This window comes from Mus musculus, chromosome 15, assembly GCF_000001635.26.
Source record: "Mus musculus strain C57BL/6J chromosome 15, GRCm38.p6 C57BL/6J".
In the NCBI taxonomy this organism is placed as follows: domain Eukaryota; kingdom Metazoa; phylum Chordata; class Mammalia; order Rodentia; family Muridae; genus Mus; species Mus musculus.
In genome coordinates, this window is record NC_000081.6 from 59990315 (window position 1) to 60004915 (window position 14601).

The following is a 14601-nucleotide window of genomic DNA, read 5'->3' on the forward strand; positions in this document are numbered from 1 at the left end:
ACAAAGATGGTCTGTCCACAAAGCTACTGTGCAGTAGGGCTAGGAGTCAGGCCCAGGATTCAGTTTCACAGCTTGATCTCAGAGCCTTGAATCATTGTTCTACTCTCGTGTCCTAAGTTCATCTCTCATCGCCCCCTCTTTATCTGTGAAGCTCCTATTGTTGTTACACCAGCTTTTCCCACACTGATCTATGCTGTCTTCTGGACCAGTCTGACACCTGCCATGTTGGACTACTGCTAGACTCTGTAATGACAAGCATTCTGCATTCTCATTAGTTAGTCTAGGAACAAGAAGACAACGTAGAATTGCAGACAGTGGAGAAATGTATGGGGGTGGTGTACTGATAGCATAAAGATTCCTGTGGACTGCAGACTGCTATGTGGCTACAGTTTGGAAAGGGTGTTGACACAGTGGTGATTACTGCATTGTAGGGATCCCTTTAAGGCTTTTCTGGGTGAATGTGGCCTTACGTCACACACTCATTTTCAGTGAGATAACCCCGATCCTACCAGGTGAAACCTCTCTGATTTCCTAGCCTTTGTGTTTTATTTCTCCTATAGTGTGTGCTCCTACCAGAAAGCATTTATTTATTTGCCTTGTCTTATTATCCTCCCTAAAAGTGAAAACTCTAGGAGCGCAGGGAGCTAGAGAAATGACTGGTATACAAAGTAACCAGTGGGGGCAGAATGCCAGGGTGAGTACTTTGGAAATGTTTTAAATATCAAAGCGAAGTTAAATGAACATCGACTATGTACCGTGTGCTGAACAATATTATAAGTTTCAGCAATATAGGAATAAACACTGTGAATAAATTAAAAGTAATGACCCTATGTGCTATATGTATTAGGTGATATTGGGACTCATGTATGCTAGACAAGCACTCTACCACTGAGCTATGTCTCTAGTTCTGCATAGTGTTCCTTTCACAATCTAGTTCTTGGTTTGAATTACAAATTATGTGGCCATTTTTAACTAAATCCAACACATTAACACAGTAGCAAACAGCAGACAAAGTAAAGCCCAGGTATGATCTTGGTCATCATTTTAGGATGTTGCATATGGTGATGAAACAATTCAGATGAGCCTAAGCAAAGCATAGAGGAAAGCCAATGAGTTTACATCGCTAACAAATCGGGTCCAGGCATGATGGACTCTGCATTCCCAACTCTACATTCTCTTTATCCCCAAGCACCACCTGGCCCATCCTTCCCTGTATAAACAATGGCAAAAGAATGTCAAGACCTTTCTTTGGAACACTTTGCCAGTTCTGAAATTCATTCTGAAGGGTTCATATGCTCATCCTCTTCCTCCCAAGGCAGAAGATACCCTCATCGGGTCAGGAATGGCATATGTTTCCCTTTATTGGAGGTTGAAGGGCTGTAGATGAAGGGCTGTAGATGAGTTTTTCCATGTGCATATGTATGGTTTTGGATCAATAGAGCATCTTATTAAACTTGAGTAATAGTTTTAGTCAGACAATTTATACATCTTAACAACTTAGTTCTTAGGTTTCGGAAGTTTCATTTCTCTACTATAGCTTGCTGTGTTTGGGCTCTCAACTCTCAATACAATAAATAGCACACACTGCACTATGTTCACACTTCGGCTCTTTTAATCACAGCACTTCCATATACAACTGTTCCATTTTGCACACAACCCCATGGACGTTGAGGGGAGTGTATGATATGGTGGTCCAGTGCAATCTGTGTGCAAATGCTCTACAAAATTCAAAGTTCATTGATTTCCTTAAGATGATCTTCCAAATTCAAGCTTTCCTTTTGCAGAGAGAGAGAGAGAGAGAGAGAGAGAGAGAGAGAGAGAGAGAGAGAGAGAGAGAGAGAGAGAGACTACCTTCAGAAGAATAGAAACAGTCATAATTCTTGTTCTGTTTTTAAATCATTAAAGTATACAGAGAACCCTGTCACGAAAAACCTAAAAAAAAATCATTAAAGCCTCTCCTATACCTTTAATTTAATACTTATACTCAAGTGTTGGAATTGACTGGAAGTTGCACTCATTTTAGATTTAGGCAGACTAAGCAGAAACAATTTCAAAAATCAGTGTGCTTATTGTAGTGTTTTCACCCTTAAGTGCAGATAAGGTCCTTAGCCATGATTGAGCCCATGAAAAAGTATGCAATGAACAGCAATTCTGGCTTTGGCTTGGATCTCTTTGTTTCTAGTCTAAGACATTTCATAGTTCCAAAGTCAAACACAGAAAGAAATCAGAGAGTATTGGGTTATGGCTCCTGAATTTCAGTGCTATTAATAATCACTATGGGCGCTTATTAAAATTACAGTTTTCCAGCCTTCACTCTAAGGCTGTCTGATTCAATCAACATCTAGAATCTGCATTTTTAACAAGCCCCCTAGTGACTATGACATGAGACTTTCACAAATATTATTTAAGCAATGCACATTTTGAATATATTTTCCCAATGCAAATGAAGCAAGGCACTCTCCATTTCTGCCCGTTTAATATTCATTGAATATGAAAAACTAATAATGACCACAGGAATGCATAGTTGTGAGATTTCCAGCGCAGTCTGTCAGTTTCTTTGGAGGGCTTGCATTGGTGATGGTCTGGAGGAAGTTATCCCTTTTAACTGCAGAGAGACACACAAGGGTCAGGGGTGAAAATGGTTCCCAAGTCCCAGGGTACCTTTGAGCACAGTGAGTCTTTCCTTCTGAGTTCCATTAGGATGAAAGGCAAGCTGGTGCTCCAGCTGCTGAGATGGTCTTTCATCTTTACACAGAAGCTAATGTGGAGAGCTGTTTAGGTTAAAGCCTGCTAGGAAAAAGTGGGAAACATTCCAGTGTAAGGATAATGTGTCTGTCTTTTCTTATATACCTGTCAGAGCAAAAAGTGCTAATTTTCCTTCTAACAACAGCAAAATGGTGACAAAAATCTCTGCCACAGCTTTGGGTAAAAGATAGGAAAGGACCTAATATTTATTTTTGTGTCTTCTATGCAACAGCTGGGAAAACTGGGTCTTAGACTTTTGAAAACTGACTTAACTGGAGTCATGTAAATATTGTTGCATCTCTCCTCTCTCCTCCCCTTCTCCTGTTTTGAGAAAGATGATCTGAAACTCACAATGTAGCCAAGTGAACTTTTAATTCTTATCCTCCTGTTTCTACCTCCCAAATGCTGAGTTAAAATAATGTACCATTGTGTCTGGTTTACATAATACTGGGGATCAAACCAAGCCTTCACGTAAGCACTCTGTCAGCCTAAATGATCTTGATATTGTTTATAGTTGTCTCTCACAGCTAACAAATCATCCTAGGACTTATAGCTATAAGAAAGCAACTTACTATCACATGCTAGAGTTCTGTGGGTTGCCTGGGCGAACTGATTGTTTTTTCTTTCTTTTTTGTGTGTGTGTGTGTGCTGTGGAACTTTATTGATGTATTCAAGAGACAGCTTTCTATGCCCCTCCTGTTATTATGGGGGTCTGGAATGGAAATTGTGAGGGAGATGCTCAGAATTGTGACAGGAACTCCTCAGCAACGGAAGACCTCTTCTCTTGCTCTCAGTGCCCTTGCTGGGATAGGTGGTCCAGGGTTTCTTACTTCTTGGAGGCCATGTAGGCCATGTGGTCTACCATCCTGTTGCTGTAGCCATTATGCATTGCCATACCAGGAAGTTAGCTTTACAAAGTTGTCACTGAGAGCAACGCCAGCCCCAGCATCAAAGGTGGAAGAGTGAGAGTTGTTGAAGTCACATCAAAGGTGGAAGAGTGAGTTTCTGTTGAAGTCTCAGGAGACAACCTGGTCCTCAGTGTATCCCAAGATGCCCTTTAGAGGGCCTTCAGATGCCTGCCTCACCCCCTTCTTGATGTCATCATACTTGGAAGGTTTCTCCAGGTGGCATGACACACAATGGATACATTGAGAGTAGGAACATGGAAGGCCATGCCAGTGAGCTTCCCATTCAACTCTGGGATGACCTTGACCACAGTTTTGGCAGCACCAGTGGATGCAGGAATAATGTTCTGGGCAGCTCCACAGCTATCTCACCACAGCTTTCCCGAGGGGTCATCCACAGTGGCAGTAATGGCATGGATCATGGTCATGAACTCTTCCATGATGCCAAAGTTGTTATAAATGACCTTAAGCTAAGCAGTTGGTGGCACAGGATGCATTGCTGACAATCTTGAGTGAGCTGTCAAATTTCTTGTGGTTCATCAAAAACATGGGGACATCAGCAGAAGGGGCAGAGATGATGACCCTTTTGGCCCCACCCTTGAAGTGGGCCTTGACCTTCTCCATGAGGGTGAAGATGCCAGTAGACTCCACGACATACTCAGCACCAGCATCACCCCGTTTGATGTTAGCAGGATCTCGCTCCTGGAAGACAGTGATGGGCTTCCCATTGATGAAAAGCTTCCCATTCCCAGCCTTAACTGTGCCATTGAGTTTGCCATGGGTAGAGCCATACTGGAACATGTAGTTGAAGTCAATGAAAGGGTCGTTGATAAGAGATTGTAGCAATGTCCACTTTTGCAAAGTAGAAGGCAGCCTTGGTAACCAGGTGCCCAATACAGCTAAATCCGTTCACAAGAACCTTCATCATCTTGTCTATGAGTCGAGGTTGGCACTGCACAAGATGCAGCTGTCTCTGGAACAGGAGGAGCAGAGAGCCTGAGTTTTTCTTATTGAAATATCTACGTGGCTACAGTTAGATAGAAGCTGGTGTGGCAAACATTCTAGACACTTTGGTGAGTAGATGTTCAAGATGTTTTTAGGTATACATGTGCTACCTCCATGTCCATTGGCTTTTTTCTTTTCCTTAGTTGGATCTCATTCTCTAAAGTTTTAGACTTTGCACAGCATAGTTCTGCTTCTAATACAATAGCTTAGTTCTAAACCAGAAGAGTAGACAATTCTAGGACCATGAGGGTTATGACTAGGATTGGTGCCATATTCTATTGATCAAAGCTGTCATGATGTTCTCTCATATTCAAGGAGATGAAGAAGTATCTTTTCCTGCTTGAAGAGGGACTGTCAAGGTCAAATTGCAGAGCATGTGGATGGAAAATATTTTTACAATCATCTTAAGTTTTCTTTAAAAGGAAAGACATAATATGTAATGAGAACATATAATAGCAACTATAAACAGTGCTAAGTATATTATAAATAACATCTATAAATACCTTTCATACAAATGTAGATGGTACACTCTATACAGTTGGTCCATAACATATCTGCATTTACGTTTATCTGTACTCCAGAGATTCATAGTAATTCTCAATTCTTCTTGTGCTGTCCTATCGTAAAGATTTCTTATTGCTTACATAATTGCTTTCTGGGCTCGCTCTCTCCCTCTCCCTCTCCCTCTCCCTCTCCCTCTCCCTCTCCCTCTCCCCCTCCCCCCTCCTCTCTCTTCAAATGTGAAGAGCTATCTCCATGTCATGGTACTCTGCCTGGATGGATTCATTGAGTCTTCACAATGTATTTACAAGGAAGGCGCTACTATTTTTATTGTTCTTAGAAGAACTGTGATGGGGTAGTGACACAATGGATAAGAGAGCATGATGTGCATACATGAGGATCTCTGACATTTGTACAGTCATTCAAACATGAATCCAGAACCCCCATGTGACAAAGTCAGGCATGGCTGTGTGCACCTGGTAACCCAGTACTGGAGGTGGGATACAGAAAGGAACATCTTAATTTCTCTTTATTAACAGGATCTCATTTAGAGGGGCCCTTCCCTGGGCCAAGTTGAGTCTTTTTAAAGAACCCCCATATGACATTTTAAAAGGGTACAGAGCTAAACAGAATTCTTAGCAGCAACCTAAGGCTGGGAAACACTTAAAGAAACGTTTAATGTTTAATCAGGAAATGCAAATCAAAACAACTCTGAGATTCCACCTTACACCCATCAGAGTGACCAAGATAAAAAAAAAATCAAGGATCAGCACATGCTGGGGAGGACATGGAGCAAGGGGAACATGCCTCCATTGCTGGTGGGAGTGCAAATTGTACAATCCCTCTGGAAATCAACTTGGCAGTCCATTTCTGTCTTAATCTGAAGACTCAGTTCCTGCCCACCTGCTAGTATTAACAAATAACTTTTAAGAGGGTTGGAATAAATTTTGTTTTTCTAGGGTGGCCATAATAAGTAAAAAGTGCCCATACAGATGTAATAATCTGCCCACATAATATCAGCTGCATTACTTGGCAGTCAAAGCTCAAGTTCTGTGAGCCAGAAGAACAATGGGAGAAAATGAAGATCAATCCTAGCAGGGCTATCCTAGTCTACACATATGACACCATCCTACTAACCTGGTGCAGGTTAGGCAAAACTTCAGTTTGCAATGGAGGAAACAAAGGTCTTAGAACTAGGAAGAGAGTGAGTAGAAACTGATTAATATGGTCTGTGTACAGTTAGTATAATCAAATTACACAGACACACACAGACACAGACACAGAAACACACACACATATTTAATTTTGATATATAGATACATGCAATAATTTGCCTCTCCAGCTTATAAAAAAAGGAGCTATAAAATTCCATATGTTAAAGGTTATTTTGGGAGAGTTTGAGGAAGGATAAAAGGAAAAGAAGTCATTTGAATATATAACACATTTAAGAAGTTATGGGCACCTTGTGAGTTAGCATGTTAAAGGGACCTATAAAATTAACCCAGTATTGGAGGTGGGATACAGATAGGATGATCTTAATTTCTCTTCATTATTGGGATCTCATTTAGAGGGGGCCCTTCCTTTACTTTATAAGTGGAGTTATGTTATAAACAAATAATATCTTAAATAGAAACTAATACAGAAATAAGAGAGGAGCATAAGATAAGTATGATATTTTCCATCTCATATCTAAATATACAAACTGTGTGGCAATGGAGCTCATGCTTGAATGGCCTCATTGTCTCAATATAAAATGTGTTAAAAAGGGACATTGCAGAGTATGAGACTCATAAGGGAACTACGATTGGTACAGGAGTAGTTTCCCCATTCCCAGGGCAACTGTGATATCTTCTCCTATGATATTAGAATTTATAATCACGGCTGGAAAGATGGCTCAGGCATTGAAGTCTAGACTCACAACCAAGCCCACCAAAAATCATAACCAGACACTTCCCTTATAGAGCAGGAAGGCTAGAGGAGATAACAATGCTAAAGAACCTCAAAAATCAATAAGTAATAGAGTTTCTATTTTTCTTACTGAGATTGTGTTGTGTTGACACAAAGTACGAAAAATGGCTGTGCGGTCACTCTGTGAATCTGTGCTTCACAGGTCAGTGGTTTATACAGTTTGTTTTTTAAAACACAGACCAGCCAGACAACTCTATAGATAATAACTTCTTCATTGAGATGTCACAGAAAATTCACACACAGAAAACAGATACAAGAGGTGTTGTAGGGCAGAGCTTGAGCCAGATCCACACTCCCTCCCACACTCCTTGGGTGCTTGTTGATTTTGCCAATTGTTAATTTATCTGATAATTTCTAGGCCTCTGTGAAACCCAGCTTAAAACCCACTTCTCAGGATCTACAGAGGATACACCCTGGGTGCACAACAGGCAAATGCATGGGGCATCATCTAGATAATTCTTCATCTTCGCTTCCCTACACAGTATGGACTCCTGATTCAGGAGATCAGCAGGATATTTATTTCATACACATATGCAAACACACACACACACACACACACACACACACACACACACACACACACACACACACAGACACACACACCTCTTTCTCCATGGTCTTTCTTGCATTCCCTTCCCCCTTTCTTCTATTTCCTCTCCTTCCTCCTCTTCTAACCCATTTCCAGTTGTCCAATGTAGCAATTATTATTCATGTTTATGATGGTATAGTCATCCATTTTATCATGCACTGAGATCCATTTATCCATTTTGCAGTGAATAGTCATTTGGGCCATTTCCTTATCTCTGTGCCTCGATTATTTAGTGAATTTTACAGAACTCTTCACCTATGTCATGTGATGGTCAGAGCTGTCGTAATGGTATGTAAAATATGATATTATAACATTTTTTGGAAGAAGAAGAACATACAGTATAATGTTTATATGCCTTACTTGATAAATGTTCCCAAAGAGTTCTTAAAAGTGATTGCTCTACACCCAGTGTTGTCATTCTTGTTCACATTAGTCCTCCCAGTGGGAGTGCAGAAGTTTCTAATTATAGTTACTTGGCTTTTAATTAGCACACAAAGTAATAGGCTCCATTATGGAATTTTCATACACAATTTGTCTTTGTTGATTGTCCTCCCTCAAATTTTCCTCCACCCTCTTCTCCCCTCTTAGTCTTCTAGCTTTCAATAAGCCCCTTTCCACATTCTTGAAATGCATTCAATTAATCATTCTCTCCCTTCAGAACTCTCACAGAACTCTTTCTAGGTTCCCAATGTATACCTATACTCACACTCACATGCATACACACATGTAAAAATTAAAAGCTGGGATCTATGTGTGTGAGAGAAAGAAGACATTACTATTGTCTGAGTGTATACTTCTTTTAGCAGGCAACTAGACAAAGTGCAGGCTCGTGTCATTTGGCAGTATTTGCACAGTGTGAGTTATACACTGTAGTATCCTGGATCAGACTTGACTTATATTTCCTGTCATAGAGTACTTATTAGGAGTCCTTATATACTCTCACAATGCTACCAGTTTGGAGAACATATTTTATTTATTTTTTTAATTTTTAAAATTATTTTATATATGTTTTTTACTTATTCACTTTACTGCCCCCATCCCACAATCTCTCCTCCTTCTTCTCCCCTTCTCTGCTGAGCAGGTGGGGCTCCCCAGGATGTCGTTCCCCCCCCCCCGGCAGCACATTAAGTCTCCATGAGGCTAGGTATATCCTCTCCCACTGAAGTCAGAAAAGGCAGCTCAGCTAGAAGAACATATCCCACAGACAGATAACAGCTTTTAGGATATCCCCTGCTCCAGTTGTTCAGGACCCAGATGAAGACCAAGCTACACATCTGCTACATAAGTGCAGAGAGGTCTTGGTCCAGCCAGTGTATCTTTTTTGGTTGGTAGTTTAGTCTCTGAGAGTCCCAACGGTCCATGTTAGTTGATTATGTTTGTTTTCCTGTGGAATTTCTATCCCCTTAGGGATTCTTAGCATTTCTTCCTCCTATTCTTCCATAAGAGTCCCTAAGCTCCACTCAATGTTTGGCTGTGGGTGTCTGCATCTGTCTGAGTCAGCTGTGGGGTGGAGCCTTTCAGAGAACAGCCATGCTAGAGTCCTGCCGCACGCATAACAGAGTATCATTAATAGTGACAGGGATTCATGTTTGTCTATGGGATTGGTTTCAAGTTGGGCCAGTTATTGGTTAGAAGTTCTCTCAGACTCTGCTCCATCCCCAGTTATATAGTATGATATACAAATGACATCCAGTCTATCATACTTGTCAATTACATAAAATACTCTATCATCATTCCCAAACTGAGTTATGATTCTAGCTCTAGATTATGTTTAAATTTTAGCCTGATGCAAAGCAACTCTTACAAGGATGACATCTAATTGGGACTGGCTTACAGCTTCAGAGGTTCAGTCCATTATCAAGACGGGAGCATGACAGCATCCAGGCACACATGGTGCTGAGAGTTTGACCTCTTGTTCTGAAGCAAGCTAGCAGAAGACTGGATTCCAGGCAGCTAGGATGAGGGTATTAAAGCCCACGTCCACAGTGACACACCTACTCCAACAGGGCTGTACCTTTTAATAGTGCCACTCCCTGGGCCAAGCATATATAAATGATCACAGTATCCCAGATTTTCTAGATGTTTTGTGTCAGGAGTCTTTTAGATTTAACATTTTCTTTGACTGATGTATCAATTTCTTTGATTGTATCTTCTCACCTGAGATTCTTTATTCTATCTACTATATTCTGTTAGTGATGCTTGCATTTATTGTTCCTATTCTCTTCCCTAGGTTTTCCATGTCCAAGATTCCCTCAGTTTGTGTTTTCTTTGTTGCTTCTATTTCTACTTTCAGGTCTTACACAGTTTTATTTATTTCTTTATCCCTTTACTTGTATTTCCTGTGTATCTTTAAGGGATTTATTTATTTCCCCCTTAAAGGCCTCTATCAGCTTTATAAGATTGGGTTTAAGGCCATTTTTGCATGCTTTCATTGTGTTAGGATAGCCAGGCCTTGCTGAAGAAGGGTGGTATGCTGAAGATATTATATTGCCCTGGCTTTTGTTGATAGTTTTCTTTTGAGGACCTTTAGCTATCTCAATGGCTTTGGTCCCTGGATATTCCTGTTGAAGTAGGTTTTGGGAGGGGGTTTAATCTCTGTGGTCCTGGTGTGGCAGGCCTTTGATGGATGTACTTGGGTTGTAAGGTTCCAGATCTGCATGTCTGTATGGTTCAAGAGCCACAAATCTGATGAAGGTGGGCAGAGACGTGATGAGAAAATGGAGGTCCCTGTGGGATGGCAGGCTGCTCAGGGCAACTTGGGGTGCCCAGAGGACTCAGGTAACAGCGAAGATAGGTGGGGGAAGGGAAGCTTACTTTTATGTTTTAGGCTCAGCATGTCTGATGAAGCTGGAAGGAGAGGTGACAGGGAGAGTAGAGATCCCCCTGGGACAACAGCCCTCTCAGAGCAGCTTGTTTGCTTCAGTGGACTCAGTAAGCAGGGAAGATAGGCTGGAAAGGGAAACTTATTGTGGTTCAGGATCCATAGGTTTGATGAACTGGTCTGAAAGGTGGGAGATCAGAGGTCCTCCTGGGAGAGCAGGCTGTTCAGGTTAGCTTGGCTTGCTCCAGAGGACCCAAGGAGCAGGGTGGATCAGGAGGGGAATAGAAACTCACCTGTATGGTTCAGGATGAAGGTAAGTGAAGAGGTGAGGGGAAGAATGGTGGTCCCTCTTGGATAACAGGCTGCTTAGGGCAGCTCAGCTTACTACAGAGGACTCCCGCATTTTATTTTTATTTATTTTAAATTTATTTTTGAAATTAAAATATAGTTACATCATTTCTTCCCTCCAACTCCTTCTATGTCCCCTTGTATTTCACTATTCCCCACTATGTCCTCCTCAAATTCATGGCCTCTTTTATTTTAATCATTATTGTTAACATCACATACACACAATTTTACACACACACACACACACACACATGCACGCACACACACAGACACACAACACACATACACCCCTCCTGGTATATCTGGTTACTATTAGTTGTATGTATACACTTCAAGTCTAAACAATTGGATAATAATGGTAAATTAGGGTGCTTATAGTTCAGGAAGACTATTTCTCCTGCTCTCAGCATTCTTTAGTTGAATATGGTTATTTGTTTGGGCACAGGACTGTGAGAGTTCCTCCTTCCATATGAGCATGTCAACTGGTGTTGTTCCTGTAAGGTCTTGTTTAGGGAGCCTATTGTTGGTGTATCACAGGCAAAGCTCCCCTGACATTTTTAGGAGAGACAATAGCACAGTAGACCTTTTGATCCTCTGTATCTCAAAAAATTTCCACTCCTTCTCTGTGATGTTTTCTGAGCCTTAGGTGCTGGACTTGAGTTGTAGATATATCCACTGTGGCTGTGTACCCATGTCACCATTGTTTTCTGTACTTTGACAAGTTGTAGTTTTCTGTAATGGTCTTGTTCAATGCAAAGAGAAGGTTTCTTTTTTCCTTTTTCTTCTCTTTCCTTTTTCTTAGTCTTTTATTCCTGCCATGGACCAGCCTCATCTTGGAGAGGGGTTCCTGTGGAAAGCATATTTGGGAGCAGTGAAAGAACCACTCAGTTAATTGTAGGTACAAGCTGAAAATTCTATAGTCTCTCAAGATGGCTCCCTAGACAGCTCTCTGCTCATGACAGCTCTCTGCTAGAGACAGCTCTCTCTTCCAAGAAAAAATTCTAAAAGTTCTTTGGATAGCTCATGGGTTTCTGCTAGAAAAAATTCTTATTTTTTTCAACCAAAGTCAGTAAGTCTGATGGACAAATTCTAAAAAAGAACTGCAATAGCTCTCTAGAAAGCTCATATCTTGCTGACCAAGAGCCCAGTCTTTTATTTACATATCAATTCAATTGTTTACCCAGGTTCTCTTTTGATTATTCCATGAATCAGCATTTTATGACTTTAGCCCCTTGATTCTTAGAAGAAGACACCACCAAGTACACTTTTTATTTTTATTTTTTATTTTTTTTGTGGCAAATGAATTCAAAGATCTGCCTGTCTTTGTAAGCACAGACAAAAAGTTAGCTGAGTGGGATCTCCCTCTGAGATCACCATGCCTGGGCCTCAGCTTTCTCTGTCTCGTGCTAACCTTGAACTCAGAAATCTGCCTGCCTTTGTAAGCACAAACAATAGGTTTTGCTGGGTGGGATCTTGCTCTGAGCTCACCGCTCCCTAAATCTCTTTATCTCCTTCCTTAATATCATTTTTGACAAGCTGGCTCATAGTGTAGCTGCCTCTGTTCTTTTAGGTCTGTGAAGCCCCTCACATAATTCATATTGTATCCTTATATTTTGCATAGCTGAAAATTCTGTTTATATAGTTTTGAACTCACGTTTTTAGAGTTCTTTCCCACAGCCTTAAGGGCTGTCTGGAAGGTCTTAGCATCGCAGAGACATATTCTTTCTTCCTGTAGTCATGCCGTTCTAAACAGGGAGAGCATGCCCTGAAGGAGGAACATGAAAATAAGTACATTTTTGTACAATCAAATCTCATGTGCTAGTAGCTTTTAACATTCATGGAGCCCATGCTGTGTTACCATGGCTCCAGAGGCAGGGACTGTATCCCTGTATCAAGTCATCCCTTCTGCATGTACTTGGCATTTCCCTTTCCTTCATTCCTTTTTTCCCTCCTTCCTTCCTTCCTTCCTTCCTTCCTTCCTTCCTTCCTTCCTTCCTTCCTTCCTTCCTTCCTTCCTTCCTCTCTTTCATCTTTTATTTTCTTTTGAATCAGGGTCTTGCCAAGGGCCAGCCTGAGTGGGTCTTCCTTCTTGTTCTTGGTTCTTCTGGAGGCAGTGGAGGGTGAAGAATGTTAGTGAGGGTAAGACTTTGTCTTATGAGATATTTAGGGTTGTTGTATAATAAGAAAACATTTATCTATCTAAGTCTAAGTTACTTTGCTACTGTAGCTGACCTGTCTGAATCCCTTTGAGGCCAGAAACTGCAGTCTCTGGCATTTAGCACCTCATTGTAAAACAGCAGAGTATTAAATAAAGGATTAATTGATAGAGCCCTTTGCCTATTGTCCAGATGCCTCTTGCTTGTCAGGCTTGGGGGAAGTTTGGAGAAGTAAACTTTTATTGAACCAGGAGAAGAGAATCATGCTCACAGAAGGAAAAACTTTTAGATAAGCAAATATGGATTAAAGGTACATAAATTCATATATAGAGTCATGCATACACATTTCTTAAATCTCCATTTGAACCAGCTGGGCCCAGCTTTCATGCTATTTCATAATTACATACTTACATATACACATCCATACTTACATATGCATTTGGAGGAAAAGACCAAGTACCAGTGCAGAAACAACTCACTCATTCTGGATGAAAATGTGCTCTATTCTTTATTGCATAGAGGAAGAAAAAACTTCTACCCTTTTATTGCTAAATGAGTTGAGCCCAGAGTTTTGTTCTCTTTAATAAGACTAAGCCTGCCTTGCTATTGTGAAAAGACCTGTTCTGTCCCATGCTAAGGAGAAGCCTGCCTGTTCCCTCTAGTCTCTCTACAGATTCTTTTTTCCTCTTCCTCTTAGCATTTTGTATATTGCTCTCTCAGTATTTTAAGTTGCCACATAGTTTCTAAGTTATTTCATTCTGCATTCTCCTTCTAATCTTGTTCTCTCCTCCTGCTCTGATGTCATAATAATGCGCTTACTGTCAATACCACTTTCAATACCATTACTCCCAATGTTATGTCCTTACTTCTAAGTTTTTGAGTTCAGTTCTGTCTAAAGAGTTCTCTCTTGAATTCTGTCTAAAAAAGTTCTCTTCAGTTCAGTTCTGTCTAAAGGTGCCCTCAGCTCAGTTTCTGCTTCCCCACTTTGACCTCAGCATTCATGCATCTTTCAGAATACATGATCACACGGTAAAAAGTTTTCCACAAGTTTACACATAAATCCAAATCATAAAACATTTAAGAAGTTTACAACGGAGAATGTTTACATGTATATTCATTATTAGTAATTATCTGGCTAAACATTTATCACCAATCACAGTTCCACAGGTTCATGGATGATTAAGAATCATAACTAAGTTATTAGTTATGTTTTGTATAGATAAACCCAGTCAATGTTTTATCTTCTGTCCTAGCACCTATAATAAATCATTAGTGCAGTTTTTATAACCTCTTGTTAATAAATTTACAACCTTTTGGAATGTTCTCAGAGTAGTAGAATACCTGCTCACTATCTCAGAAGCAATTAACTCATGAAAATAAGACTGACAGAGTTCTCATTGCAGTTTTGACTATCAGAAAGGATTTAAGAGCAGTGTTATTAAAGAACTTAATAATTGTTACAAATTTAGGATTTCTTATAGGATCATCCTTAAGAATTGAGAAATCACCTGTCTATATAGCATCACTACAAGAAAACATATCTTTGTTTTTCTGCAGAGATCT

The 14601-nt window shown here is 40.4% G+C and overlaps 1 pseudogene; it reads right to left on the bottom strand.

Moving 5' to 3' along the window:
• Positions 3751–4596, bottom strand: Gm7713 (predicted gene 7713; annotated as a pseudogene).